Source organism: Macaca nemestrina, chromosome 7 (assembly GCF_043159975.1).
Source record: "Macaca nemestrina isolate mMacNem1 chromosome 7, mMacNem.hap1, whole genome shotgun sequence".
In the NCBI taxonomy this organism is placed as follows: domain Eukaryota; kingdom Metazoa; phylum Chordata; class Mammalia; order Primates; family Cercopithecidae; genus Macaca; species Macaca nemestrina.
The window spans coordinates 20,458,873-20,471,088 of NC_092131.1; the positions used below are offsets into that span (position 1 = coordinate 20,458,873).

At 37.1% G+C, this 12,216-nt stretch overlaps 1 long non-coding RNA gene across 1 annotated transcript in view; it reads left to right on the plus strand.

Moving 5' to 3' along the window:
• Nucleotides 1-12,216, plus strand: part of LOC139364085 (uncharacterized) — a 101,950-nt gene that overhangs the window by 49,388 nt on the left and 40,346 nt on the right. The window lies entirely within an intron of this gene.

The window sequence follows — 12,216 nt, forward strand, 5'->3', positions numbered from 1 at the left end:
ATGATACACAAAAGTTAACCATCCCACGGATGCAGGTGGCCCATGTGCCACACTCTAAGGGATGGGTTTTTGTTTTAGAATTTCAAAACTTTTATAAAGCAGCTCTGTATTTTAGATGTACTTTCTCCTACCCTATTTTTTTTTTTTTCCTATTTCCCATTTAATGCAGGAAGCACCTAACCCTGTTGATTCCAACACATTGCATAAAAGTTTTCCAATGTGTCATGCTTTCAAGCCATGGTAATGAAAAAAATCACTTGTATTGTTTCTGTTGCCCAATATATAAACCCAGATCCCTACTATTGACCCATAACTCCTGCCTGAGACAACATGGCTAGCGGATTACCAGAGGGTTATCATTGTGTGCTCAGCATGTTAGTCACTTCCTGTGTATATCAGTCAGGGTTCTCTAGAAGGTCAGAACTAATAGGATAGATGTATGTATAACAGGGAGCTTATTAAGGAGGATTGACTCAGGATCACAAGGGGAGGTCTCACAAGCTGAGGTCTGCAAGCTGAGGAGCAAGGAAACCAGTCTGAATTCCAAAGCTGAAGAACTTGGAGCCTGATGTATGAGGCCAGGAAGCATCCAGCACAGGAGAAAGATGGAGGTCAGAAGCCTAAACCAGTCGAGTCTTTCCATGTTCTTCTGCCCACTTTTATTCTTTATTCTGGCTGTGCTGGCAGCTCATTAGATGGTGCCCACCCAGATTGTGGGTGGGTCTGCCTTTCCCAGTCCACTGCCTCAAATGTTAATCTCCTTTGGCAGTACCCTTACAGACACACTCAGGATCAATACTGTGCATCCTTCAATACAATCAAGATGACACTCAACATTAATCATCACACTGTAACACACAATATGGTCTTCCTCTCCTCTCCCCTTAAGGTAAACGACTTGACAAAATTAGAAAGGCATGCAGAGTGACGAGAGGAGTGTGATGATCAAGCTGCCTGTTCTTCAGAGGTGCTGAGTTGGTGGCTCTGGATTCTTTAGAGCCGTCTTTTTAAAAAAATTGACAGCCTTCTGGCTATATGGCACAATATTTGTCTTGCAATATTACTCCTGTTTGTGTCAAAACAGATAAACAATGAGAGAAAATCCAGCACAGAAGAAAATGACATGAACAGATCCTCCTCAGAGTCAATACAGGACACTGCATTCCTGATGACATTTCTCACGCAGGTGTGTGTGGTCTCATGCTTTTGGTTCTGCTGCTTGATTCTTTTCCACAGTCTCCAGTTGCAATCAAGTTCACTGTTTTCTTTATTATCATTTTTATATGCAAAGCTAGTGTTGGGAAATTTTTATAATAATATGGTTTAGTAATTTAGCTATCCTTGTATTATTTTGAGTGCCCTTTTTTTTTTGTGTCAGGCACTGTGTTCAAGGGTGACAAACAAAAGTGAGTCAAATAGAAAATGTATTTTTTCCAATATGGAATTAATTGGGCATATACTATGTACCAGGCACTCTGTTCAGTGCTTTAAATATATTTTCTGAAAGTCGTAAAGTTCTCAACAAGCTAAAATGCAGGTTCTAATATTGCCTCTATTTTTCAGTTGAGAAGACTGAGACTTACCATGATTGAAGGATTTGATCAAAGTCACATACAAAGCCAGGTGGCAGATCTAGATCAAAATCAAAGTAATTTAAAAATATACAACAAGTTATTAATAAGTAGATTCATAAGAATCAGTTATTAACAAAAGCTGAATTGCTCCTTTTTTATGAATTTATTTATTCTTTAAAAGACAAATTATAAGCCAAAGAAATGGACTGCAAGTTGTTAATCATAGACATCAGCATACTAAAAAATTGGATTTGGGGCAGAATGTGATGGGGAGTGAGGGATGGTAAGTACATACCTGCACTTCCAAAAAGATGATACATATGCCCAATGTGCTTGTATTTCAGTCCTACAAAGCTCTCACAGGAGGTACCATCCATAGTACCTGCCATGTTCCACTATTTCTACAGGGGTGATGGCAAGTCACGCAGCTACAAGTAGCTTTAAGTACTTTGAAGTATATGTTAATGTGGGTAGAGCAATATGGAGGCAATTTTGGTGGTCCAGAAAAGATGGTCATATCTTAGAGCATGTGGTGGGAGCTGGAAAGAAAAGAAGTAAATGGAATTAAGAAATATTTAGGAGGCAAAATCAACAGAACTCAAAGATAGATTGGATATGAGGTTGAAGGAGAGAAAGGCATCAATAATGACTCCTGTTCATGCCATTCGCCAACTAAGGAAAACATGTGGGGCAACAGGTTTGGTGGGGATGAAAACTGTGTTGGGGACAATATCAAGTAAGCATCTGGGACTATGAGGTAGATCTCAGAGGAAAGTTCTAGAAGGGAGATAAGCACATGTGAGACTTCTACAAGTAGGTGATAAATAAAACCCTGTGATGTACTTCACTCTGTGTTGAGTTCAAGGAACACAGACATCAGAGAGTCAGGGAATATTTCTGTATCTGCTTTACTCTGCTCTGACAGGTTGTCAAACTTAAAGAAATGTAAAAGCATTCTCTTAAAATGCTTTGTAAATTATATGGTACTACACAAATGTTGATTTTAATTATTAATAATAGATAAATGATAATAAGAAAATTTTACATTACCTGATTATGTGACAGAGTTTAATGGAAAGAATTTGGAAAGATTATGTGGGTGACATAGGAGAAATTTTTTCCCAGATGACCATTGCGCACATGGGCTAGGCCTGGTCCCAGGAGGGGGAAGTGTTCCTGGGTCATTCTAGAAAGTAAGATATGGACCTTGGGCTGCAATGCTCTCCATCCCAACTATGGTTTATAAAGAAGAAGAATTATTTTATCAACAAGAGATTAATGATACAGATTCTGGAGAAAGAAAACTCTTGTCCAATCCACCAAATTTCGAATTGTGTTCTGTGAACACTAGTGTCTTGTGTAAGGTTGACTACCTGTGTTATGGAGAAAAAATGTTAACAAAATTTTTCTTTTACCAAGTATGCAAATGTATGTTAGGACAATGACATGTATTCTTCTAATGATTTTTACTAATATCCTGTGTAGTAATTGGCCTTTTAGAAATGATACATATCAAAGAGAATTGCAGGACATTACATAAAATACATTTTCTAAGAAGGATCTTTTGATGGTTAATTTCATGCATGAACTTGATTTGGCTAAGGGACACCATGATAGCTGGTAAAACTATTTTTGAGAGTCTGTAAGGATGTTTCCAGAAGAGATTAACATTTGAATCAGTGGACTGAGTAAATAAGATCTGTACTTACCAATGTGGCTGTGTACCATGCAATCCCTTGAGGACCCAAATAGAATAAACCTGTGGATTAAGGTACATTTGCTCTCTCTGCTTGAGCTGGGACACCCATCTCCTCATGCCCTCAGACAATGGTGCTTGCAATTCTTGGACTTCGGGACTCAGACTAAGTATGTCTGTCTGTCTGTCTGTCTGTCTGTCTGTCTCTCTCTCTCTCTCTCTCTCATTCTTTGCTCTTGACAAAATAAATGCTCTTTCCCTAAGATTTACTTTTTATTATGATTAAAATAGCAAACTATTGTGAAGCTCTATTGGCAGTCTAGGTGCTTAAAATCTACACTATCTAATTTTATTTTTCTATTTCCATTATTTTAATCAATGTAAAAATTTAAGTTGTTACCTATGAAGCAGAATGGAAACTTGAATATGGAACTGGGAAATTTCCATGAAACTGAAATATACTGAAACACATGTCTTGCAACAAAGCACTTTCATTTGAAAGTTGCCTCTGAATGTCTTTAGGCAGGATATTCACTTTCCAGAATAATGCAGTTCTCATGATTCTTACTGCCTTACACTCAGACCACTTACAGGACTCTTCTGGCCTTCAAAGGCATTTGCAGTTCCTGAGGTTGGGAGAAAAAGAGGAAAATAAATCAGAGCATCTTGGTAATTGGCACATTTGTCACCTCAAGCACGCATCATTTCTTTGAATTAGGAACATTCAATTCCAGTCTTTTTTTTTTTTTTTTTTTTTTTTTCAGACGGAGTCTTGCTCTGTCGCCCAGGCTGGAGTGCAGTGGCGTGATCTCGGCTCACTGCAGCCTCTGCCTCCCAGGTTCCAGCGATTCTCCTGCCTCAGCCTCCTGGGTAGGTGGGATTACAGGTGCCTGCCACCAGGTCCAGCTAATTTTTGTTATTTTTAGTAGAGACGGGGTTTCACCATGTTGGTCAGCCTGGTCTCAAACTCCTGACCTCAGGTTATCCGCCTGCCTAGGCCTCCCAAAGTGCTGGGATTACAGGCGTGAACCACTGCGCCCGGCCCCAGTTCCACTCTTATAGTTATTTTGATATATATAAAGAACACATTAATGTTATCCATAGTAACCCCATTGTGCCATGGAACGCTAGAACTTATTCCTTCTATATGTAACTGTCCTTTTGTAGTCATTAACCAACTTCTGTTTATCCTTCCCCTCACTGCTACCCTTCCCAGTCTTTGGTAACCACCGTTTTACACCCATGAACATGTATCAAAATGTCACATATACTGCAGAAATATGGACAATCATTATATATCAAAAAAAAAAGAAATCAAAGCATCTTTATTATCTAATCACTGCTGTAATTTAGTGCGTGTTTTATGTCCTCATATACATAGTGCATGTTTTATGTCTTCATATTAAGTGGGGCTAATAATATTAGTCTTATTTTCATGATACCTTACTAAGAATCTTAAAAATTAATCAACTTTAATTCTTTCAAAAATGCTTTATAAGCTTAAAAATCTTACAAACAAATATGTCAAGACAGGTTTGTTCCTTTGTGCAAACAAAAATAATTATAGGAGAAAAAGCGGGTGAAATTGTTCCCATGCTAAGATTTGCCTCATACGCTCTGCTAGTAATTCCTTTTTCTCAAGAGACTAAAGCTGTCATGAGCTTCACAGAGAGTGTAGTTGACTGTTTTATTCATTTGCTTGTTTAGGAAATATTTGTTTATTACTGATTACATATCAATTATTTTGCTAGTCACTTGTTATGATCTAGGTATAGGCCCTTCTCTCAGAAGCTTATAATCTAGTGTAGAAGAAATGCTCTACGTTAGGCAGGGCAGAGTGAGATGCTCTCCTGAGGGTGGGAGAAGGAGTATTTAGTATGAGAAGGAATGAGCCATCTGAAACTCTGGGAGTGGCACGTTCCAGATAGCAAAGGAGAATATTACATGTAAACATCCTTGGGGAGATTAGGTGTGGGGAGTTCCGGGAATTCAGAAGGCAATTGCCAGAATGAAGAAACAAAAGTGACACCCCATCACAAGGAGCCTGTGGCAGAAGATGAAGTACAGAGGTAGGCAAGGGCCAGGTGATGCAGGGCTCTGCAGACAATTTGGATTTCGCTTCAGTTTCCTGTGGTTATATAATAGATTAGCGGCAATTGAGCAGCTTAATACAATACGTGTTCATTATCTAACACCCATGCATTATCTAACATTTTCAATGAGTCAGATACTTAGACACAGAGCAAGCCAGCTTGATCCTCTGCTCTGGTTCTTACAAAGCCAAAGTCAGTGAGTTGACTTGCTGGGATTTTATGGTAGGCACTGAGGAATAATCTCAATCTAAACTCATTCGGGTGGTTGTAGGAGTTCGGTTTCATTCAGTCATAGGGTCGAACTCCCCTTTTCTTGGTGGCTAATAGCTAGGTGAAACCCTTCATCCTTGGAGGCCTCTGCCTGGTCTTTGCACTTGTGTTCATATATCTCAGAAACAGTCATGACCCATACATCCCACTCACAGTTGTAATGTCTCTGGGTTCTCCTGCTGTGTCTGTTTCTGCTTCTGGCTGAAAAAAAATATCTCTGCTTTTAAGGGCTCCTATGATTAGATTGGTTCCACTCAGACAACCCAGAATAATCTCCCTATTTTAAACTTTATGATGTTAATCAAATCGGCAAAATCTCTGACATAGATTTCACAGGTCCCAGGGATTAGGTTATGGACATGTTGGGGAGCCATTATTTTGCCTGCTTCAGATTTTATTCAAAGAGATAAAGAGCATTGGATGTACTTACACAGGGGAGTGACATATTCTCATACATGTTTTAAATTCACGTAGAAGACAATTCTTTCTTTACTGTGAATTAAACAGAATTTGATGCATGACTGGTTTAGGATTATATTGATCATACTGTGACTCTGGGAGGAAGAATTCAGTAAAAGAGTCTACAGTGGAGGGGGTGGGAGGTCATGCCATCTTTCTGGTCATTGTGGATCCTCCCAGACTAGGAATTGATGGACACAGACATCACCGGGTCCTCTTCTCTAGAGAAGGGCTAATGAGCCCAACAGTAGAGAGTGAAGGATCCATCTCACCATGTAACCAGGACTGTCAATTGGTGATCTTCCTAATACTCCTTAAAGGAATTAGAAAATTGATGTACCTTCTCTCATATTTATGAATTGACCTCTACAATTTTTTATTATGATATTAAATATGCAAATACTACATGGTTTCTATAATCACTAACATTTTAAAATAAAGTTGCTATATTAATTCTTAAAATATGTCAAATGGAACCTGACCATAATTACCATATACCCACAATAATCTATTTAAAACATAAATGAACAAGCTCCATTTTTAACATTTGTTCATTTTACCTCTTAATGATTTTCCTTAAATTCATATTTCCATTACCGTCTCCTTTGGACTCTTTTCCAAATTATTTACTTTTATGGAAAAGTTTTCTTAAGCCAATAAACATGTATAGCACACATTTTAGAAGGTACTTTTAAAAATCTTTTGACCACAAGGCACTACATGTTAAAAAAAAGTATTCTGTCCTAGGGGTCATTACAATTATTATTAAAAAACATTTGATCCAAACACCATAGATTAAATAGTAAAAAGCTATTGGCCAAGTATCATTTAATAAACAAATGAGAGGGCCGGGCGAGGTGGCTCAAGCCTGTAATCCCAGCACTTTGGGAGGCCGAGACGGGCGGATCATGAGGTCAGGAGATCGAGACTATCCTGGCTAACATGGTGAAACCTCGTCTCCACTAAAAAATACAAAAAAAAAACTAGCCGGGCGAGGTGGCGGGTGCCTGTAGTCCCAGCTACTCGGGAGGCTAAGGCAGGAGAATGGCGTAAACCCGGGAGGCAGAGCTTGCAGTGAGCTGAGATCCGGCCACTGCACTCCAGCCTGGGCGACAGAGCGAGACTCCGTCTCAAAAAAAATAAATAAAATAAAAAATAAATAAATAAATAAATAAATAAATGAGAATTTTAAAGAATTTATTTTCTGTATTCATTGATGCATATGATTGACTGCTAGGATTCCACATCATTTTTTGAAATCTATTTTATATCTTTATAGATGAAATCACTAGTGATCTTGTCCCCATAAGTAAGTAGAGGGAAGAAAAAAAGGTTTTTCTACAGTAATTTCATTCAAATCTTTGAACTTCTTTCACATCATAAATCTATAGCCAAGTAGTACTCTACTATATAACTATTTCTGGTGATTTGTCAGTTAATGACTCAATTAGGTTCTCTGTTATTGAAAGAAAAAGTTATAAGTTTTTTGATTTACAAAAGGATTTGTTACTCTATACCAAAAAGACTTTCCTAAGATTTATCAAATGACTATTAATCACATCTGTAGTCTTTCACAAGAGGTTCCTTGTTTCATCAAACATGCCCATAATGAATTGGGAAAATGGAATTTTATTGTTCATATTTTTGCTAACATCTTTGCAAAAACTTTTTTTCTATGTGATAAAATGTATTGATTTTGCCATGTGCTTTTGGTGATGGACATAGAGATTCATAATTTCTTTAAGGAAGGACTTGTTGCCCAGCTTTGGGAAGTGTGGTCAGCACAGCCCCTCCAGCTCCCAGTCCCATTAGGATCTGCCTTAGCTGCAGCAAGCCACTGCCTGAAGGATACATCCTTCCCAGGGCAGCCCACATCTGGTTCTGAGCCAGGGAAGGGAGTTAAGATCTCTCAACTTTGGCGGATACTTCTTGCTCCATAATGGCCTAGGCAATGTTGGACTTGCATCACAGTTCAACTTCTTCCGGGCCTAGTCCTGTTTCCACCACCTGTTTTCCACTTTTATTGAATAAAAGTAAAACATTTTGCATCCTAGATTTTACCAGCTTCTGGAGAAATCCAACTGTGGAAAGTTTGAAAATAACTTTTTCAAAACCTTGGGCTATAAATTTAGCTCTTTCTATTTATGAAAAATATCTAAGCTATTTAAACACATAGCTTATAGCTAAGTTAGTAAGAAAATTATTTACTTTCTGTCTGAAAAATCTTATATTACAAGTAAGCACATTAAAATGTTTTTGGAGAAAGATTATGTTTAAAAGTACAGAAATAAATTATATAACAAGTCTTACGTAACTGAGTTTTTAAAATAGTTTAGATAAAATTCTAAAAATATAATAAAATTTAAGTCTTCTTTTGGTGTTGTAAATCAAAATAAACTAAGATGTTATTTATTATTACTTAAATGATAAAAATGCAATATAATGCTTAAATGAGATTATTTAGGATGCAACAAGTATTAAAAAAGGTATTATTTTTGGTTTCTCTGCATGCTCATGTGTTGAAGTTTTGTGTTTAGCTCCTGGGAATGATTGAATATAGACAAAATATAGAAACAGGAATATATATGTCTTAAGAACACTGTGATCAATATTTTACTATGCATTTAATGAAAGTTATACGATATTAGAAATTAATCGTTTTGAAAGTTTGCATACAATTATACTTTCTGTTACTAGATGGTAAATGTTAAACATTGTGTAAGGACACAAAATAAAAATCAACTGTATTTGGAGCAAATATTTTATGATACATTTTGCTAAAATGGTTTTTATCTTTAGTACTGCATAGCAAGTATGAATGAAATAATGTTTTACCCATTGATTTTATATATAGAATATTTGGAACTATTTTGCAGTCCTAGAAAATATTCTGATTATATTTAAAGATTCAGCTTTATTACTTCCACTGCTTTGGCTGTTTGAAGGAGCTTGTCTTTGCAGCTAGTGACGAGTTCTAATGATGAGGCTTGAAGTAGTTGTAAAGAACTCCTTATGTTTAAGTCAGATCTAAGCTTTGTGGACCCTAAAGTTTTTACAAACTTTGGTGGGTGGTGTTTGAAAGACAAATGGTGCAACTTTTGTTTATTTTTGTTTATAAAATACTACTTTTGTTTATAAAATAAAGTTAGGTGTGAACATGAGTATTTAGAATGAGAAAAACATTATAACAAATTACAAATTTTAAAAAGCTGAGAAAATCACAAGCATCACAAAATCCTCTTGTGTCATGAAACTTTTCTTAATTAACTGACTGCATGTTTTACCTCTATAATGATTTTTTTCTAAATTGTTTTCTGTAAACTCCTTGATGGCTTTGCCATATAATAAAAATTTTGTCATATAATTTTCTCTATAGAGGAAATAGATAAATCAGTCATTACTGTGGTTAGTCAACTTTTTTCAAGGAGTTGGGCTGTGTAAGACACACATATTGACTTATAGACACACTTGCTCATGGTAGTACTATTTCATGGTTGAGCTTAATAAGTATGAGCTTTGTGATCAATTTCATTTCCCAGATTGCCATCAAAAAAGAAAACAAGTTTTGATTATTTTTATACTGAATTTTCTTAAGAGAATTTGTATGTTGACCATATGTGAATATTAGAGTGAGAATTGAGTGCTTGGTTTATCACTTCTCAAGTCTGATGATTGGGAGAATTTTCAGTAGACTAACTCTGGCACTGTATAGTTCAAACTTCATTCCTCCTTCACTAGCCACATATTTCCAAGTTCTTTAGGGCAAGTTTAACATCATGACCTGACATTGCAGACAGGATGATAGGTGAGTCAGCACAGAGCATGGGAAAAGATTTCCTAGAAGCAATCCCTCCACCAGACAGCTGGTTAAAAATTTAACAATATGCTAATGTGACTACAAACCACATGAATACATTCTCTATGCCAAACTGAATGTAACCTCAGCTCAACTTTTTCTTGGGCGCATCCTGAAAATGCTCACAGCCAATGAATGCCAATATACATATGAAGATGCATGACTGAAGGAGTTGGTATGAAAATGAAGAGTGATATTAACAGATTACAGTTCAACTAGCTCCTTCTATAATTGTTACAAATGCACATGACTATGTGAACACACTGCTAGTGCTGCTCCCAGGGTCTTGGAAGGATCCCATTCCTATGGAGGGTCCTTGAAGCTTAAGCCTTAGTAGCTTCAAGGTAAATCTACATTAATATTAAGCACATAAAATTATTTTAGAGTTCAATATTTCTTAATGATGGTTTGTGCTTCATTCTCAAGGGGCTTTCCCTAAAGAGAAATGCATTCATACATGATGGTGCATTTGGTAGTGGTGGTGGTGGTGAGAAGTACCTAGAGAGAAGATTTAGATCTGGGAAATAAACATCATCATTACTCTCACAATCTTACTTTACCAAACATTCAACTCAATTCATGATATTCCAAGTTTCAATGTCTGAAAACTTTTGCCTCTAACAGTAATACCACAAGGCAGGAAAATACTGGAAGCATTTTGTGAACTATTGATTAGTCATTAGGCATTCACCTTGTTTCCTCCCTTCAGGGAAAGGTGAAACTTTCATCCCTTTATCCTCCTTCCCCCTCTCTTCCTCTCACCTGACAAAGAAAACCAGACCTCTACAGTAGTTAAAGCAGTGAAAGTAAAATTGTATTCAGGACCATTGCAATAAAGGAAGTGAGATCTCAGTATAGAACTGGGCTCAACTCTGAATATGGCATGGGGAAGTGGGAATTTATTGCCAAGGAGAAGCATGAGGGTCAGTGGATGAAAAATTACTAAAAATAAACATCTGGGGTAGAGGGGATTCTGTCTAAAGTGACCTAGCAGGATATTTGATGAAGAGAGGCTAGAATGATTCATCATCACCTGGGGGACGGTGGAGGATAAGGAACCTGATTAAATATCCAAAGGTGATCAGATATGGAGGATAAGGGGTTCTTGTTAAACTGACAGCAGGATTCCAAGGAAGTACACAGATGGAAGTAAAAAAAGTTTTGAGAGCCTGACTAAAGTTCATTGAAACAAAGAATATTTGTCACTCCCTCCTTCCCTCGCACCTCTTCTCTGCCTCCCTCTCTCCTCTCTCCTCCCTCCTCTCCTTCCTTCCATTCTACCTGGCCAAAGGCTAGTGTGAACTCTAAAGCTTTCTCAGGATGGCCTTTTGGAAAGTTCCCAATAATCCAGAAGTCAGTTTTCTGAAAACATACAGGGTGTTTGTACAATTTGGAGAGTCCTTATGTATCCCATTTCAAAATGTGACATAGCCAGAAATCGATCAACTTTTTCTATAAAGGATCAGATAGTGAATATTTTAGGCTTTTGGGCCACAGGTCTCTGTAGCAATTACTAAACTTGGTACTTGTAATATGAGAGCAGCCATAGACAATACATCAATGAATGGATTAACTGTGTTTTCTAAAACTTTCTTTATAAGGAAAAAAATAGCGGTAGTTTAGATTTGGCCTGGAGCCCTAGTTTTTTGACTGACCCCAGCCTTAGACTACTAACAGGTCTGATGACAAGTGGCATTACGAACCAACATTTCCAGAGAAATCATTAGAACATCCTCAAAATTTAAAACTAGCACTAATTTCTGTTATATGCACAGCCTACAGACAATCCGTCAGTGATTCCTAAAATAAACATTTCCAATAAAACAAGTCTGCAAAGTCCACTTGGAGACAGCAAGTCTGTGATATTAGTTAGAAAACATACTATATTTTTATTTTTTTCTAAGGGCTTCATGTCAGAACCTAAGTTTAAGAGGGTCCAATTAAAAAGAGAATGCGTTTAAACTGATTTTGGCAAAATCTGTAAATGTTGCACAAAGTTCCAAGTCAGACTGAAAGTACTACAAATCAATGATGTTCAATGAGCACCTTTTGGTGAGGTCAGATTTGGACCCTCTCCGCATCCACCTTGACTCACACGTGGTTTTATCTCTGCCACCCAAGACACCTACTTGATATCAAGTGACAGCAGAGGTCATTTATAAGAAAGTTCTGGAAAATTTCCCATCCACCAACCAGAGCTATGTTTATTGTAACAAAAACACACCAACTAGGATAGGATCACAGCTCCATAAAAAGCCTGCTGTGTGT